The sequence below is a fragment of the Galeopterus variegatus genome, unplaced genomic scaffold (genome assembly GCF_000696425.1).
Source record: "Galeopterus variegatus unplaced genomic scaffold, G_variegatus-3.0.2 Scaffold8533, whole genome shotgun sequence".
Lineage (NCBI taxonomy): Eukaryota > Metazoa > Chordata > Mammalia > Dermoptera > Cynocephalidae > Galeopterus > Galeopterus variegatus.
Window position 1 is genome coordinate 41,221 of NW_007734644.1, and position 7,906 is coordinate 49,126.

General features: G+C 34.5%; 1 long non-coding RNA gene across 1 annotated transcript in view; it reads right to left on the bottom strand.

Moving 5' to 3' along the window:
• Positions 1-7,906, bottom strand: part of LOC103608534 — a 22,654-nt gene that overhangs the window by 6,782 nt on the left and 7,966 nt on the right. The window contains exons 2-3 of the long non-coding RNA XR_552071.1: positions 2,913-3,054; positions 2,602-2,694 (exon numbers count right to left, since the gene is read on the bottom strand). This is a non-coding gene — a long non-coding RNA (uncharacterized LOC103608534). The remainder of the gene's footprint in view (positions 1-2,601; positions 2,695-2,912; positions 3,055-7,906) is intronic.

Here is a 7,906-nt window from a genome sequence, read left to right on the forward strand (position 1 = left end):
TTTTTTATATTCTTTACATGGTTTCTCACTTGTGTGAATTCTCTGATATAGAGTGAGGACAGACTCATGGTAGAAAAATTTTCTACATTCATTACTTATATATGGCATTGCATCTATGTGAATTTTCTCAGGATGGCTGAGGAGTGAATTGTCACAAATGTTCTCCCCACAATTAATACTTCCATAGTACTTTTCTCCTGTGTGAATTCTCTGATGCATTCTAAGTGTGAATTCTGAGAAAAAATTTTCTCATGTTCATTACAACCATAAATCTTCTCCTGTGTAGGTATTCTCTGATTTGATGTAATGTATAATTTCTTAATAAAAGAGTTCTCACATTCAGTGTATTTACAGTGTTTCTCTCCTGTGTGCATAATCTGATGTTTAATGAGTTCAGATTTTTTATAGAACATTTCCCCACATACATCACATTGAATAGTTTTCTTTTCCACCTGAGATATTTCTTGGTCAATGACAGCTGACTTACCACAACCTTTCTCATATTCATTACACTTAGGTGGTATCATTGATATGAGTATTTTTATGTGTAAGTATTATTGACTCTGTGTTGGAGGATTTTGCTTTTCCACGGTATTCTAAAGGCAGCAGCTTTTCAAACTGTATTCTCAGTTTGAATATTCGGATGCTGACTAAGGTGTTCAAGATGTCTGGGAAATTTTCCAGTTATATGATAGTCATCAGGTTTCTCTCCAGCAGGCATCTCATCAGGCTCTCTAGGAAGAAGTGCATTCTGACATATATAAAATTCCTCATGTCCCTTTCCTGAAGAGTATCCATTATTTACAATCAGATTTCAAACATGAAAAGAATTCAAATAAAATGATTTTCCTAACACAACTCTCTCTTCAGCTGACGTGTTGCCCTTGGTGATTACAATTTGCTGCAAGCATCCAGCATGAATTTCTTGGTTCCTCTCCACTAGGTCATCTTCTATCTGGACATCTCAAATGAGAAAAAATCACTATCTATGAGCAACACATAAGCATATGTCATTGATTGTTCAAGTAAAGGTACAGAAGTGCCCTCTAATCATAGTAACAAAAGATTTTATAATACAATCAATAATATATATTGGTTTCATGAGTTTATGGAATTTCTTCTTACTGACAGTGTAATATTGTACTAATATATTTTCTAATGTTATACCATGCTTTTCTTTCCTTCTTTGTTCATTTTTAAGGTTGAATTTATGAGTAAATATTTGTTAAGAATTCTCCCCTGTGCCCTGTAGTTTTCAACTAAGTAACGTTCATTTCTTTACATCATTCTCTTTTATTTTTATAACAGTGGGTATCTCCTGCTATTGTTCTCACTATTTCACTATGAAGGTGGCTAGGCTTTCCTTCATCAGGTATTTTCAGGTACAGAAGTGAGCCAATTTTTTACCACATATGCAGGAATATGGCTTAGGATAAGGATTTTGCATTTACGTTTATATGCTTTACACTTCTTCCTTAGAAAATGGCTACAGGAATGTGGAAATTTTTCAAATAATATACTTTTCTCCAACCTAGATAAAGATAGCTTCCTCCAAGTTTTCTAACATGATATCATCTTCTTCTCATAAACCATTACAATAAAGGAAACTTCAGATCTCCACCCTAGACACCCTACTTCTGTTCTAAAATATATGGTTCTGCATCCAAGGCTGTTCCCACCATCTTTGAAAAATGTTCTTTGGACTCCTTCTCAAATGAACTTGTATTCTATTCCCAATTTCTGGTCCACAGACCACCACATGATAGTTCATTTCTTGTGAAAGCTTTTTTTGTGCAGTGAAGCTTTGGTGGTCTTCTATTCTACTAAAAATAGTCTCCTGAACATTTCTCATTTTTGTTGAATGACTTACACAAAGAAAACAGAAAAATGCTAACTTTTAACTCCACTCCCAAAGAACAATCTTATGCCCTCAACATGAAACCTTTAGTTCACTTGGCCTTGGCACTAAGACTCTCCTGGTTTTCCTTCAATGTCAAGGACCACCCCTTTCCCCTTTCTCATGCAGGGTTCTCCTCAGTTTCAGGATTTTTGATGTGGTGGTACAAGGCTCACTGCTGTACCTCTTTTCCTATTTTCTTATGGACTTCCTAGGTACTGTACTACTTTGTGACTCTGTGAAGAGTCCCCACCAGAACAATGAACCTAACCAGCTGCAGCCCCTTGAACTTAGAATGCTGACCCTGCAGAACAGACTTGTAAGAAAAAGATATATTTCTTCATCAATTACCCATTTGCGGGCATTCTGTTACAAGCAACAGAAAACAGATACAGTATGAAAAAATGTACACAAGAATTGAGGACACAAGTGCACCTGAAAACGTTGAGAAAGCAAATAGGAAAAATAAATGTCAAAGAAGACAAATGTAGGAATTAGATTTTGGGTACATGTAAAACAGATTCAGGAAAATAAAATATTGGGATGTCCATGGGTCACCAAACCTTGATGATTATGTAATATGGTCTTGAAGATGTGCCATCTTCAGGTCTGGGACTTGGGGGGAAAACTGCTGGAAGCAGCTGAACACTGCCAACATCTAATGGGCTTTACTATTTGCCTCTGCCCAATATGTTCTGACAAACCTTGCATGATCTTGTTTGGGCATTCTTCCATTGTCCATGGCTCTGCTCCTTCTTCTAACTTGACAATCACCTCAGCTTTGTTAATGTAGTGTTCTGTTAATGGGAAGAAATGTAGGACTTTTGAAAGCTGCTATATCTGATCCTCGGAAGAACAGCAAGAGCTCAGCTTCTGAAGTTGCGCAATAAAGAGGCCAATTTGAACCTCATGATAAAGAGAGATGGCACATTTTCATGAAATGTAGTCTTACCAAAATAGTATGAATCCCTATAAATGGTTCCTATATTTATGAACAAAAAAGAAACTGGTTCACCTGAAAGTTACTGGGGAGTTTTACTCAGTGACTCCAGGTTGCTGTAGGTCTCCAGCATCACATCCCTGTATTGAGCATCATTCAGGTCCTGCCACTCCTCCCAGGTGAAGTCCACAGCCACATGCTCAAATGACACCAACTCCTGTAATGATACATTGTTTCCAACTCGAGTCAACATCACGGGGTCACAAAACAGAAATATGGGAGTTGACACATATGTGTGTGCATGTGTCATATCTGTCTTCTGTAAGATGGGGGGGGGGGGTACTCCATAGAATGGAAGAAAAAATCAAATGACAAATATCCTGATACTGTAATGTTATTACTAAAAATAATATTACAAAACTTAGTTTTATACCTTAAGAAATATACCTGTTGTTAGTGATAAAAATGTGAATAATTTTTTTCTTTTTCATGGAGAGTATAAACAGGCATGAAGACATACACATAAATACATTCCTGAAATACTCTGCTAGATGAACAAATTTAAACTCAACTACAGTATGGACTGGGGTAAGAAAAAATAGAAAATATAGTTTTATTTTGTATTCAGTTTACACTTAACAGAAATGCCAAAAAGTTAAACTCTTCCATTTGAAGTGCATGGTCTCATGAATATGAGGAAACAGCAACAGACCAGTCACAAAAATATGAACACACCCCACATTAATGGAACTACACACAGCACCATGTCTGAGTGAATGATAATACACAATAGAATGATTCTGCACTTAAATATGATGTATTTCAAACAGTAAAACATTTTATGTAGTTATTGTTTTTTAATTACTTATGAATTAAAAGTACATAAAAAAGGCATTTCAAAATTTCTTTCCTATGTGCCAGTGGACTGCTTGTGTCTGCATGAGGATGTACACTGCAACTTTCTAAACCACAGGGAGCAAATAATGTGGTCCTGAAAGTAGATACTTTATTTGCATTTTAATAGTCATGCACTACACATGGAGAATGAAAAAGGCTTTTAGGGAGAGTCAGAGGGGAAGAAAACAGCATGACAGAAACCAACTACATTACAACATAGAGACAACACTATAAAAAAGAAAAAGTGAAAGAAAAAGCAGAAAAAGAACATGGTAGTAATTTGCTCTGAGAAATTAAAAAGAAGAGTTTTACTCTCAGGCTATCTACATAGTCACACCTAGTTGGGTCCTGGCCCTGTAAAGAAAAGTTTGAAAAATGGGATAAAAATATAACGGGAAAAAGTGAAACAGACTTGGATATATAATACTTGAAATATCTGTGGAAATGTCCAAGTGGCAACTGGATATATGATTCCAGCATCAAGAGATAAAGTTAAACTGATGGTAAAGATTTCAGAAGTATCAAAATTTCTATGTTATCTGAAGACATCAGAGTGAATGAACCTAACATGTTGAAAGTAAAAAAAAAAAAGGTACATAATCTGCAGAAACACTTTATCTTTAAACATAAGATAGAGGAGAAGAAAATGTGGCATTACATCATAATATATGAATTAATTCTCCCAGAAGATAATTCTTAATATGTATTTGCCTCAAAACAGATCATCAAACTATGTGATACCAAACCTAATAGAACTTCAAGGAGAAATAGAAGAATCCACCATCAAAACTGGAGATTTCAACACCCTCCATCAATAGGCAGAAAACCATAAAGACATAGTTAAACTCAATAACATGTTCTGGATAGAATGGATATCTACAGACTACTTCTTCCAACAACAGAATAGATATTCTTCCCAAACTCACATTAGAATCACTAAGACCATCTTCAGAGCATTAAAGCACACTTTAGCAAAATTAGGATAATAGAAATCATACAATATGTGCTCACAGACCACAAAGTAATTAAGCTATAAATCAGCAACAAAGCAATAACTAGAAGATCCCCAAATAGAGTGGGATTAAGCAATACACTCTAAGTAATTCATCAGTTTAAAAAAATACTCAAGAAAAATTAAAAATATTTTAAGTAAATAAATGTGAAAATGGAGCTCACTTCTTTAGAGCACAGCCTTGTAACACCAAGGTCAAGGATTTCTATTTTTGTACTGGTGAGCCACCAGGGGAAAAAAAAAAAAAAGTGAAAATGACTCTTACCAAAATTTGTAGGATACAGAAATAAGAGTGTTCTCAAAAAATGTTATGGCACTGAATGCATACATAAAAAAAAACCATACACACACATCTAAAATCAATAATCTAGGTTCCTACCTTTGGAAACTAGGGGAATATAAAAGACCTAATTAAATTGAAAGGATATAGAAGAAAAGAAATAAAAACTAGAAGAGAAATAAAATTGAAAAATAATCTGGAGAAAAAATAAGCATCTTAAAAGGTGATTCTTTAAAAAGATCAATACAATTGATAAGTCTATAATCAGGCTAAACAAAAGGTAATCAACACAAGACAGAAATTACTAATATGAGAAATGAAAGACCAGACATCACTACAGGTCCTGTGGTGAGAGTCTGAGTGGCCTGGGTGGGAAAGGCCCACCCTCAGTGTGGGTGGGAATCATCCAATCCACTGGGGGTCCAGAGAGAACAAAAGACAGAGGAAAGAGGTGGAGCTCGCTCTTTCTGCTGGAGCTGGGATACACTCTTCTCTCCTGTCCATGGACATCAGAGCTCGAGACTCTTCAGTTTTGAGGTTGTAGAATTTACACCAAGGACACCAACAGCTTCCCTGATTTTGAGGCCTTTGGACTTGGCTGAGTCACGCTACCAACATCTACTTTATAGACAGCCTATTGTGGGACTTTTCTTCATAGCCACATAAACTAATTCCCTTAATAAATCCCTCTCATATAATTATAATATATTCTATTGATTCAGTATCTCTGAAGAACCCTAGTACACATGCAAATAAGCTCAATAAAATATTAGCAAACCTAATCCAACAATGTCAAAGAGAATTATGCACCATGTGGTATTTATCCAGGTGGGCAAGGGTGGTTCAACGTATAACATCAATTGATGTAATTGATAAAATGAAAACACTAGAACAAACAAAAAATCACATTATCACATCAATAGATGCAGAAAAATCATTTGAAAAAATGCAGCATCCATTCATCTTAAAAATTCTCAGTGACCTAGGAATAGAGGGGAACATCACAACTTGATACAGATTATCTACAGGAAAACTGCAGCTAACATCATCCTTAATGGTGAGAAACTAAAAGCTTTCCCAGATAATCAGGAACAAAGCAAGAATGTACCCTCTCATCACTCCCCCAATATTGCACTAAAAGTACTGGGTAGCCATAACACAACAAAAGAAAATAAAAGATTTACAGATTGGGAAATAAATAAATAAAATTGTCTTTAGTTGCAGATGATATGATTTTCAGTGTAAAATATCCTAGCAAGTAAATGAAAACCTCTGGGAATTAATAACTGATTAGGACAAGACTGCAGGATACAACATTAATACAGAAATTAACCACTTTTCTTTACCCTAGCAATGACTAAGTAAAATTTAAGACAAAAGACACAATACTATTTACATTAGCAACTCAAAAAAGAGAAAAGAGAGAAAATCATCTGTAAGAAACTAACATGAAGAATACATTTAAAAAACACCTACAACCAAATAACAAAATGAATAATTAGATTAAAAAATAAACAAAGGCCTTTAACAGACATTTCTACAAAATTGATATACCACAAAGGCCTTTAACAGACATTTATAATTAGATTAAAAAATAAACAAAGGCCTTTAACAGACATTTCTACAAAATTGATATACCAATGTCTAACAAGCTCATGGCAGAAATGCAAAACCACAAGGAAATATAATTTCACACTGAATAGAAAATAATTATTGGCAAAATTGGAAACTGTACGCTTTTGTGAGAATGTAAAGTGGTTCAGCCCCTATTTTAAAAGAAATAGTATGGCGGCTTCTCAAAAAATTAAAAATAGAATTATGATAGGATTCATAAATCCAAGTTTTGTGTATATATCCAAAATAATACCAGAATCTCTAAAAGATATTTCCACACCTGTGTTCATAGTAGCATTACTCACAGATTTAAGAGGTGAAAGCAACCCAAATGTCCAGCCATAAATGAATGGATAAATAAAATGTGGTATATAAATAAAAAGATATAATAGCCAATCTTAAGAAGAAAGGAAATCTGGACATATGCTATAACATGGAACCTTGAGGACATTATGCAAAGTGAAATAAGACAGTCACAAAATGACAAGTATTGTATGGTCCCACCGAGAAGAGTCAAAGTTACAGAAACACAAAGTAGAATGGTGGTTGCCAGAGGCTAGGAGAAGGGGAAAATTGAGAATGGTCATTTAATTTATATAGCATTATAGTTTTCCAAGATAAAAATCTTGTGGATATCTCCTGCACAACAGTGTCAATATACTTAACACTATGTAAAAGTTAAGAAATGATTCAAATAGTAAATTTTATGCTATATGCATTTTACCAAAATTAAAAATAAATTACTTTAAAAGCCAATAGACGGACAAAACTAAAATGTTTTTTTAAAATGAATTAATTGCTAAAAAGTTAGAAAATAAAAAGCAGAGGATTAAAAGGCAGATGAGGCAAATAAATAGGAAACTGCAAAGTGGCACACTCAAATTAAACAATATCAATAATTAGTTTAAATGGAATTGCATTACATATTTTACTTAAGGCAAAGAATGTCAGATTTTATAGAAAAGTAAGACCCAACAATATGTTGTCCAGAGAGCTACACTTTAAATACAAAGAAACAGGGCCGGCCCGTGGCTCACTGGGGAGGGTGCGGTGGTAATAACACCAAGTCCATGGGTTCGGATACCTATATAAAGATGGCTGGTTAGCTCACTTGGGTGAGCGTGGTGCTGACAACACCAAGTCAAGGGATAAGATTCCCTTACCGGTCATCTTTTTAAAAACTAACTAACTAAATAAATAAATACAAAGAAACAGACTGTATGTAAAATAATGAAAAATATATCTACCATAGCAACACAAATTATG